Source organism: Oryx dammah, unplaced genomic scaffold (genome assembly GCF_014754425.2).
Source record: "Oryx dammah isolate SB20612 unplaced genomic scaffold, SCBI_Odam_1.1 HiC_scaffold_8, whole genome shotgun sequence".
Classification (NCBI taxonomy): domain Eukaryota; kingdom Metazoa; phylum Chordata; class Mammalia; order Artiodactyla; family Bovidae; genus Oryx; species Oryx dammah.
In genome coordinates, this window is record NW_024070192.1 from 4,639,259 (window position 1) to 4,650,712 (window position 11,454).

Genomic DNA, 11,454 nt, shown 5'->3' on the forward strand with positions numbered 1-11,454 from the left:
TTGGGGACCGGAGGTAGCCTTTCCCGGAGGGAGGGAGGCTCACCATGGCCAGAGTCCCTGGGACAGGCACCCTGGCCCAGCCTGCAGGGGTGTTGGCCTGCTCTGCGGACAGCGTCCCACCCGGGGCTTGTTTAGAGTGAATCACTTGGAAAGAGACCCGAAACTGTATCCTGCCGGAAATCACAGGCCAAGAGCCAGGAAGAAACCAGGTCAAGCTTCATGGATCCAGGCCACCAGGAAGGAAGGCCAAGAGCCCAGGGTTTAGGGAGTGTCTTCTCCATGCCGGGCACTCTCTGCAAGTGTGGAATGTCACCCTTCTGGGGAGTTCGGCCTTGACTCCTTTCGCAGATGCATGCTAAGTCACTTCAGTCGTGTCCGACTCCTTGCGACCCCGTGGACTGTAGCCCACCAGGCTCCTCTGTCCATGGGGATTCTCAGTGGGTTGCCATTTCCTCCTCCAGGGGATCTTCCCCACCCAGGGATCCAACCCATGCCTCCTGAGTCTCCTACGTTGCAGGCAGATCTTTCACCACTTGAGTCATAACCCAAAGTTGAACTCCGTCCTTCATACCTGAGGCCATCAACACACTGATCTATCTGGTGGCAGCCTCCTGATACCCTCCCTCCCCTAAGCCCCAACCCAGGAGCACAGAAGCAGACAGCAGGGAAGCCCCCTGAGGCCACCTCCCTCTGAGAGGCAGGGTAGTGCAGGGTCAAGAGCATGCAGCCCAAGTTCAAACCCTGGCTCTGCACTTACAAGCTGTGCAACTTTAGATAAGTGTCTTAACTTCTCTGTGGCTTAATTTCTTCATTTGCAGAATAGCACAATGGAGGGTCTACCCTTGCAGCTTCACCATGAGGATGAGGGGAAATCTTTAAGTTCTAAGTGTTCAATAAATTGTAGCTATTATTGTTGTTGTTAATATCAGTGTCAACCCAAATCTCAAAGACCCAGCTCCTGTCATCAGACCTTCCTTCATCACATCCCCTGTCTAAGCCTCAACCAAGAAGCAGGCTTTCCGGCAGGTTGCTGACTGCTCAGGGCAGTCCCGGAGAGGCAGCTGAGTGGAGCAGGAGGGGAGGGCTGGGTGAGAGAATAAACATGCATCAGCAGACCACACACTTCACCTCCACCCCTCCCACTGGGAACGGGGCAGCAGGAAAGCACGCAGATTCCTCATTCCAGTGGAGTCAAGGCTAGCGTGTTTCTCTCCTTCAAGAGAGAGGAGGCCACGTGACCCCGAAGATGAGCGTCCCCAGACCATCACCCTGCGCGTCACGTAGTCTCCTGGGTGCGGCCCCACCTGGTACAAATGTGGGGAGCAGCCAGGAGCTGGGAGGTTTGGGTATCATCCCGATGCTGGGAAAGAGTGAGGGCAGGAGGAGAAGAGGGCGACAGGATGAGCTGGTTGGGTGGCATCACCGACTCAATAAATATGAGTTTCCGCAAGCACCGGGAGATAGTGAAGGACAGGGAAGCCTGGCGTGCTGCAGTCCCTGGAGTGGCAAAGAGTCAGACATGACTGAGTGACTACATAACAGCCAGTTAGGAGATTAAGGGTGGGCTCATAAGCCACAGAGGGGGTCCCACATGCACAGAGGCACAGACACTCCTTCACTCACGGGCCTTGACTTTGGGGGAGCCACAGCCCTACTCAACCTTCCCCTCAGGACACAAGACACAGCCACCGGGCCTGGGGGACCCTAAAAGGAACAGAAACTCAGATACAGATTCCTTCCTAAGGTCCTTAGAGACTTGACCCTCCTTCACCCACCCCCAGGACCATGCCTAGACCCTTTCAGGTGGTGGAAGTCCATTTTCTTTTGAAAGACAAGAGCTTCTTCTCCTTCCTCCTTCCTCTCGGGCTTCTGCCAGACTGTGCTCCTGTGACCACCCCATCCAGTGTTTAACTGACTGTCATGCCAAGCTTCCCAGGCGGCTCAGTGGTAAAGAATCCGCCTGCCAACACAGGAGACTCAGGTTCAATCTCTGAGTTGGGAAGATCCCCTGGAGGAGGAAATGGCAACCCGCTCCAGTACTCTTGCCTGGAGAATCCCATGGACAGAGGAGCCTAGCGGGCTGCAGTACATGGGGTCCCAAAGAGTCGAACATCACTGAGCGAGTGAGCACGCACACACCCAAGGAAGCCTTTCTCTGGGTGCCCCAAGGGCCACAGTTTCCCTGTTCCTGCTTACTGGCCTCAGACGCCGTGGTCCCCAAGCTATCTAAGCACCCAGCTCACCTCTAGTCTGCTTGGCCCTGGCTCTGGGGCTTGCAAGAATTCATTTATTTCCAACTCTCAAGGCTCACCCCCTCCATTCCACCTCCCCGTCTCATAACACCCCCCACAGCACTGCAAATAATACCGCATTTTATATGGAAAACACTAAAACAGGGTCACACCTTTTAAAAGATATTTCCACCTCGCTGTCTGAAATCAGACATCACCTTTCTCCCATCCTCCACAACCACCACGCTGGACACACACACACACACACACACACACACACACACACCCGTTTTGCTACCAGACTTCCCTAAGCCAGTTTAATTGAAAAGGCATGATTTAGGTTAATTGACAGCAGATGGGTTCGGCTGCAAACTGCAGAGGCGCATTTGCTGAACATGACTTACAGCAACGAGGCAAGACTTTCTCCTTTTTATATCTTTCTTCGAGCTCCACGGCCAAAACAGCTCAGCAGAAATGAGAGGAGAAAAAAAAGTAATTAGTGTTTAATTTTTTAACAATTTTTAACTCCCTTTTTAATTGCTTTACATAAACCTGTCCTAGAATTTTACAGCCTTCAAATCTCTGTCTAAGTCTGGTCCTTGTTTCTGGTTTTAATTACCGGGAGGCTTGTCTGGCACATTAAATTAGAAGAAAAAAAAAAAAGAAAGAAAGAAACACACACACGCACGCACAATTTCAGAAATATTTTGCTGTTGGACTCCCAGCTGAACATCTAATATTTCAGCGTGCGAACGGGAAAGCTTGGCCCAGGAGGGTTTTGGAAGAAGGCAAGTTGTCTAAGGGCTGCTACAGCAGTATTGCGTCACCTCCTAAACTGTCTTCCCTGTGATTAGGATGGAGAGACCAGTCGTAGGACAGCATCTGAGAGTCCACAGCGGCCCCGGGCACCTCAGCGTTGTGCTGATACGTAACTGGCTTCCCAGAGAAGCTGGGCGTGTGCAGATAGATGTCTTAGGCTTTGGGCGGAACTCGGGTTCTTGTTTCCAAGCCCTGCCATCAGATCTGCACATTTTCCAGCCAGCAGTCCATCTTGAGCAAGGACCACGGCCTGGAGAAGACAAAGGAGACGGTCCCCAGCACGGGATGAGCAGTCATTCCAGAGAACAGGGAAGCCGGCAGGAATCGGGCTCGGGAGAATTCCCTGGGCTGCTGTGTCCCATCCGGAAGGGAAACACATAGATCTGGACTAGGCACCGGGCTTCGGATGGGAAGACTCTGGCTGCGGGAGGGCCGGGAGGCTGCCCCGGGGTCTGCACTCTCAGTGACCAGCAGAACACTCTGCGGAATCCGATCTCATCTTGGGTCCCCCAGCCTCCACGGGGCAGTTTACGTTGAATCCAAGGAACTTTGGATAAAATTTAAAATTCCCTTCCTCAGTCACATAGCCGCCCTTCAACTGCTCCACGGCCTCCTGTGGATAACGTTAATATCTCGGGCAGTGTAAATACAGGGCGTTTCCATCCCTGCAGTTCTGTTGGACAGGGGTGCCCCGGACGCCTGCTATTCAAAGTGTGGGCGGTGTGGGTGTCCCCCCTGGGAGGCAGCTGGAGACACGAGGCTTCTGGCTTCCCCAAGACTTGGAAACCGCGCCATAACGAGACCCCAGGGGTTTCGAACACACATTCAAGGTCACATCCCAGAAGCAGCGTGGCTGGCTGGGCCCTGGATGGGGACATGGTCTGGGATTCCCTTCCAGGTGTGATGGGAGTGTGCAGGTGTGGGGTGAGGGGAGGCCTTGGCCTAGAACGTCCTCAGGACCCAACCCCGCAGGGCTGAGGCTCCCTGGCTCCTGTTCATTAGCGCCGAGGCCACAGACCCCCTTGGCAGACCCTGCCCAAGCCTGCCCTGGGCTCCTCCAGGACTCCTGCTGGGAGGCGGAGGGCCGCCTGGCGCCGCTGGGCGGGCAGCGCTGTGCATGGAGCCCCGCCAAGGCTGGCTCCCCCACACACGGTCATTACCTCCCGAAAACCCAGGAGTTATTACAATTAAAACACGTTGCGGTGGAGGGGGGGGGGCGGGAGTGGGGGCTGGGGGAGGTTCCTTTAGGAAGGAACACTGGGATTAAAAGAAATTAGAGCGGTTGCCATGGCGACGCGGCCCTACCCTGTGATTATTTCAATGGGAACGAGATGCCGGAGAGACGGCTGGGGCAGGGGTGCCAGGGAGCCCTACCCAGCTGTGCGGGCCGGGTCTACGCTTCCCCTCAGAAATCGATGCCCCAGCCCCCGGAAATTATCCCCAGGCTGACTCCTGCGGCCTTTCCTGTTCTCTGGAACCACCGCTTATCGCCTGGACCACCGTTCTCCAGGAAGTCCACGCCCCGGGCCTCAATCTGATTTCTTTCGAAACCAGGAAACTCCCAAGAGTTGCCCCCGGCTCTCAGGGCCCCGTGGGTGCCGGAATGGCCCGGCCTGGGTCCCTATCAGCTCAACGCCGGCGATTAGGAGTGCTGTGGAAAACCCGCCGCCCCCTGTTCCCGAACCTGAAACCGGAAGCACAGGTGAGCGGCGAAGGCATTGGAGCCACGAGGGGGGCGGGAGTGTCCTGGACGGGGGCCCGCAGTAAGGAGGGAGACGGAGATACGTGCCTGGGCCACCTCCAGGTCCCCGCGGAGGATCGTGGTCCTGACAGAAGGGGAGCCTCGTCTGGCAGAGCCACAGGGCCTGGAGAAGAGAAAACAGTAATTAGCTCTCCGCTGGTCTCCTGGGGAGGCCCACAGGGAGGAGAGGCTGCCTGGACACCTCTGGGGAAGAGAAGAGGAAGGCTGGGCTGGGGTGATGGGGAGGCGGGGAGGCGGGGTGGGGGGGAGGCGGGGTGATGCGGGCAGAGTCAGCAAATCCTCATCCTCTCTGGCCTCCTTCCTGTGATGCTCCCTGGGCCGCAGGGAAACGGCTGACAACACTAGCCGAGGCAGAGGGGGTTTGGGCGCAGGGAGGTGGTTCCCTTCCATCTTGAAGGGTGACCTGCTCCAGGTCAGTGCTCGTCCTCCCCAGGCACTTAGGCCGGAGACTCTCGAGCTGCCGAAGTGACAGGCAGGAGACCCCCCTCTCAGAGCACAGTCCTCCCCGCCCCCTCCTTCCCTCGCGAAGGAAACCCTGACCATCACTGCCATCCTCACGTTTGTATCCGCACCATCCACGGCGCTCCTGCATAAAACGCATGGCACAGCGTTGACCTCAGCCAGAGACTTGGGGCGTGAACTTGGCAACTCCGTCAGCATCTCCAGCTCACTTTCCTTCTCTGCAAAAACCACATCTAACTGACGGTGTCTTCATGAGGCTTTGCGATAATGGGCTCCGAATGCCTGGCTCTGTCACAACCAGCCTTCCCAATTTGCCCCAGTCTTGGGGGACCTGTGGGGGGGCTTCCCAAGTGGCTTAGCAGAAAAGAATCCATGAGTTCCATCCCTGGGTCAGGAAGATCCCCTGGAGAAGGAAATGGCAACCCACTCCAGTATTCTTGCCTGGAGAATCCCATGGACAGAGGAGCCTGGCGGGCTACAGTCCAAGGGGTCGCAACGAGCCGGACACAACTGAGCAACTGAGCAGCAACAACAGGGACCTCTGGGGACACAGAATTTTCCATTTTAAAATCAAGACCGTCCCCAGCAAACTGGAGGACTATTCACCCTGCCAGGCACAAGGAGTGTGTCTTAGGGGCCCTGGTACTATTGGTATGTTGGGTCTTCGCTCAATTTAAAATTCTTTATACACTGTTTATATGAAGACAAAAGTATGTATATGTACATATATGCATATGCATTTTCCAAGGAGATACATTGGGAGGTAATTATTATATTTCAAAAGGAATGTTCACCTGGCAAAATGATAAAAGGCAGCATTCCTCTCTCTACAGGGTTGGGGCGGGGAAGAGGATTCTGTAGATGGAAAATTCAGAGAGACTAAATTGGTGGATTAGAAAGCGATTTGCAGTCCGCTTGCTTGCTGAGAGGCTTCTATCTCTGGGTGAACCCCCGGCACTTCTGGAAGATTCTTTTGCCCAGCATTGCTGCCCTTTTGCTAGGGCGAGGCTGGGCACACCTGTACCAGGGCACCTCATGCTTTGACAGCCGCCAGCCCTTTGGGAAGGTGCTGTCAGGGTCCCGGGGAGATGGGTGTTCAAAAGGCTCCCAGGAGCCCTCTCCAGCCGGGTGGGAGTTCTTAGCTGGAGCTAGTGTTTCATCACACGAGTGCTCTGTTTATTTTTCTGCCCTCCCCTCAGTTCAGAGAGTTCAGAGACTGCCCAGGTTTTAGCAACTCCAAACAGGCGCCAGGTGGGCAGTTCACACACAAATCGAAAGCGCCCGTATCAGGCCATATTGCCTGCGATTTTTTTTTTTTCCACTTAGCTCTTGGAACAATGGGGAAGAGGGGGAAGAAGGGAAACGGGGGTGGGGGAAGAGGACACAGGGGTCCCGATCCCCTTCCTGCCTACGCCCACCTTAACAACCCAGAGGCCTGGCTGACTAGTGCCAGCAGCTTGGCCCTGTGAAGGGTTTACAGAAGGGACGGGGGTTCCTGCAGGGCAGGCCACACTGCAGTCCTGGCTGCTGGCCACCCCCGGGGCCACCGAAACCAACGCCCGGCCCAGCGCTCCAGCGGCAGTGGCCAGCTGGGCCCCGCGGGCGGCACCGAGGACCCTGCATCCCCGCCTCAGCTCCGTCCACCTGGTGCGCTCAGGGGCCCCCGAAGCCCTGTGGCCACAGCCGGGCTCCTGAGCTGCACTCATGTCCGGCCAAGACGCGGAGGAGAAGGTGCCCAGCTGGAAACACATCCTGTCCCCTTCAAGGTGAGGCCACAGCCAGGGCCAGGACCGCCAGCAGGGAGGACATCAGGAGGTGCTGGAAAGGGAGAACTCGCCTTTCCCCCTGACAGAGGGATCAGAGTCCTGATTTAATGGAAAGAAGGGCGATCACCTCTGAGGTCCCCAGAGCCCCGGTCCCCCCATGACTCCGGTCCCCCCGTGACTCCAACCCCCCAGCCCCTGGACTAAGGCTGGTACACGGGGAGCAGCAAATGGCCCACCTGCCCTGTAACGCCCAGCAGTGGTGCCAAGGGCTCACCAGTGACGTTGGGTTCCATTAGTTCTGACTGGTATTTGGTGAGAGGCACATCGCGCCCCATCTCTGAGACTAAGGCTCAGTCTTGGAAGAGAGAACTGAGCTGAAGGGTCCACGACCCCTCCCCCATACAGCGCCATCTCCACCTTACCTCTGTTTCAAGAGTCCCTTGATGTGGACCACTTTTAAAGTCTTTATTGAATTTGCCACAGTATTGTTTCTGTTTTGGGCTTTTTTGGCCTCGAGACACAAGGGATTATCAGCTCCCAGACCAGGGATCAAACCTGCATCTCCTGCATTGGAAGCTGAAGTCTTAACCACCGGACACCAGGGAAGTCCCAATCCTACCTACTTCTGCCATCGTGATCATCAGACTACTTTGAACTCTCCCTTTCCTCCCTCTCCTTCTCATCTCTGAACTCTTACAGGATAAGAGGCGACTTCTCTGTGTGTCTTAGGATCCCATGCACACGGAACTGTGCTTAGTCGCCCAGTTGTGTCCGACTCTTTGTGACTTCATGGACTGTAGCCTGCCAGGCTCCTCTGTCCTTGGGATTTCTGAGGCAGGAATACTGGAGTGGGTTGCCACTTCTTCTTCCAAGGGATCTTCCTGATCCAGGGACTGAACCTGTGTCTCCTGCACTGGCAGGCGGGTTCTTCACCGGAAAGCCAACAAGGAAGCCCCAGTCCCATGCACAACAATGAGCACTAAGTAAATGTTTGTGTAGGGCTTCCCTGGTAGCTCAGTTGGTAAAGAATCTGCTTGCAACGCAGACCTGGGTTCAATCCCTGGGTTGGGAAGATCCCCTGGAGAAGGAAATGGCAACCCACTCTAGTATTCTTGCCTGGAGAATCCCATGGACAGAGAAGCCTGGTGGGCTATAGTCCATGGGGTGGCAAGAGTCGGACACAACTTAGGAACTAAACCACCACCACCAAACGTTTACATACCCAAACAGATTCTTTACAGCTTTCCCACTCCGTCTGTCCCAGGGCAGACACAGTGTATAAGGTACCCGGGCCAACGCCCCCAAATCCAGGCAGGGTATCCTGCCCTCTTCCTGCCCCTCACCTCTCCTTTTCCACCAATTTTTCCAAAGGAGGCCCTCCTTATACCAATGAACAATGAAAAAAATGCAAAGGAGCGCCAGAGGAAGAAAAATAGTAAAGAAAAAAAAACCTGGGAGAAAAGAAAGAATGCTTACGATTACATATAGGCTAGGAGCATGCATATCTCAGCCCCCGACAGGAACCAAACAGGAAGTCTAGAATCATTACCAAATGCACTTCCCCTGCTTGCCTGGCCCTGGGCCCCCGGGGTCAAGGATGCTCAGGCCTGGAAGCCACTGGAGGGAGGGGTTTTGATGGATTGATTGGCATTTCCCTTCTCTTCCTTCCTTGCTGCTTGAAAGGGCTTCTGGGTGGATGGATGGCTAGCGGGATGGGAGTGAAGCTTCTGCTGGCCCTCAGGAGCAAGGGGGCTCTGGGTTTTTCCACGCAAGCCTCCCAGGGTGTCGCAGGGGAAGGTAGCTGCCAGCCGGCCTCCCTCACCCCACTCTGCCTGCAGAGAGCCCCGTGACAGCCCTAGCTTTGGGAGCAAGACCGCCTGTTCTAAAGAAAGCAGATCAGAAATTTTGTCATCAAAATAAAATCTGCTCCAAGGAAGCAAGTTGTAACCCTTGCAGTAAAATGCAGGTCGCAACGTGGAAGTAAAATGTCATTAAGTGGGGCTTCTGGTGGCTCAGTGGTAAAGAATCCGCCTGTCAATGAAGGAGACACGGGTTTGATCCCTGCTCCGGGAGGATCCCACATTTTGCAGAATAACGAAGCCCGGGCACCACAACCCTTAGAGCCTGTGCTCGAGAAACCACGAGTCGCAGTGACTGAGTGTACACACTGTGGCCACTGAACTCCAAGCACCCTAGAGCCCGTGCTTCAAAACGAGAGAAGTCATTGCAACAAGATGCCGGTGCCCCGCGATGAAGAGAAGACCCCCGTCCACAAGCAGAGAAAGCACAGCGACAAAGACCCAGTGCAACCAAAAATAAATAAAGACCTTAAAAAAAAAAAAGTCAGCAGCAAAAGGGAGCTACAGGGACCATGAGTTGCAGTTCATCCTCCATGGGCTGGTCCTTCTGCTCAGATCACAGCCAGGACTGTGTCCCAGCTCTGTGCTAGCTGCCTCATCAATCCATCGGAGGTCATTCAACTCTTCTTTGTCAGGGACGGGAGAGTAAACAGTTTCGGCTTGGTAGGCCTCTGGGTCTCTGTTGCAAACGCTGACAATCTACAGATGAAGGAGCAGGGCTGTTTTCCAATAAAACTTTATTTATAAAGCCAGCCGGCTGGCCAGATGTGGCCCACCCATGGGCTACAGCTTCCCAGCTTCTTGGCACAGATCACGAAGACCGCAGAGTGACCTGACTGTTGAGGAGTATGACCTTTGAAGTCAGGCAGACCTGGTTCATATGTCTGCGCAAGACTTACTGTATTAGCTGAGCTACCTTGGGCCAGTCACTGAACTCAATCAAACTCAATATCCCCACCTCTGAAAGAGGATACCGGGACTTCCCTAGGGGTCCAGTAGTTAAGACTTTGTCTTCCAATGCAGGGGAGTGCAGGTTCGATCCCTGGTTGGGGAGCTAAAATTTCACATGCCTTGGAATCAATAAAACCAAAACATTAAAAAAAAAAAAAAGAAACAGAAGAATGCTGTCACGAATTCAATAAAGACTTTGAAAATAGTCCACATTTAAAAAAATCTTTTAAAAAATTAGTTAATAAAATAGGATATTAATGCCTGCCTCATTGGTACCGTGATGATGACATGAAAAGCCAAAATCACCTGACGTTCACCGCTGGCTGTCAATCGTTCTCATTATGATGGAAAGGGGATGGGTGGGTTCGAAGTCTTTCATGGTTGGAAAAGCCTCTGCACACGTGGGTGGCAGTCATCACAGCGTCCTTCTGTGCAAAGGTTCATTCCTGAAATTTAATATTCCATGGCTTCCCTTCGTGACATGAAACCAGCAGCTGCACATTAGAATCATCCAAGGAGCCTTCACTTCTCACTGCACGTGCTGCCGCCCAGGCCAGTTAAACCAGAATCTCTGGGCGTGAGACTCCGCACCCAGGCATCAGTTTATGTTAAAGCTCCTCAGACAACTCCAGGGTGAAGTCCACGCTGAGCCCCACCAGACTACCCAGAAGCAAAGATCCCAGGCGAATCTGCTCATCCTTCCTGCCCAGGTGTGGTCCATGCACGGCCAGAATCAGCGTGAGAAATGCAGATGCTTAGGCCCCCACCCCCAGACCTGCTAGGTCAGACTCGGCATTTGGACAGAATCTCCAGGGGATTCTGGTGTGCATCCAAGTTTGAGGAAAACCAGTCTCTTCCACGGGGGCCCCAACAAACCTGGCTCATTGTCAGAATCCCTGGAAAAGCCCAAAACATTCCTAGACCTCGTCAGCAACTCACTGAGTCTGAATCACCACGGGTGGCCCAGGGGTTGGTACGTTCCCCCAATATTTTACTTGAAAGTCTTCCGCATACCCACCTAGACACTGTGATTGTCAGGATTCCACTACGTTTCATCACATGTCTATGCATTTATCCATCCATAAACCCATCTTATCTTTTAAACACATGTCAAGGTAAAATGGGCTTCCCTGGTGGTTCACTGCTAAAGAACCCGCCTGCCAAAACAGGAGACCCGTGTTCAATCCTTGGGTCAGGAAGATCCCCTGGAGGAGGAAATGGCTACCTGCTCCAGTATTCTTGCCGGGGAGAATCCCATAGTCATAGGAGCCTGGTGGGCTACAGTCCATGGGGTTGCAAAGAGTCGGACACGACTGAAGCGACTAAACAGCAACAAGGTAAAATGCAGACCTCAGGACCCTTCAGCCTTAAATATTTCAGAGTGCACATTACATCACTAATTCTGAACATAAGGCTATTCATCTAGGGACCGTCTTTTTCTCTGTTCAGAAAGACTTGGTAAATAGCATTCTTCTCCCTTCAAATGTTAAAAAAATGGGGGGGGGATGTTTCAGCCTCTTTGGGTGCCATCACTTGCAGTATTAGAGATAATTTCTGTTGTTTGACCTAAGCCCATGGACTCTAGCCCGCCAGGCTCCTCTGTC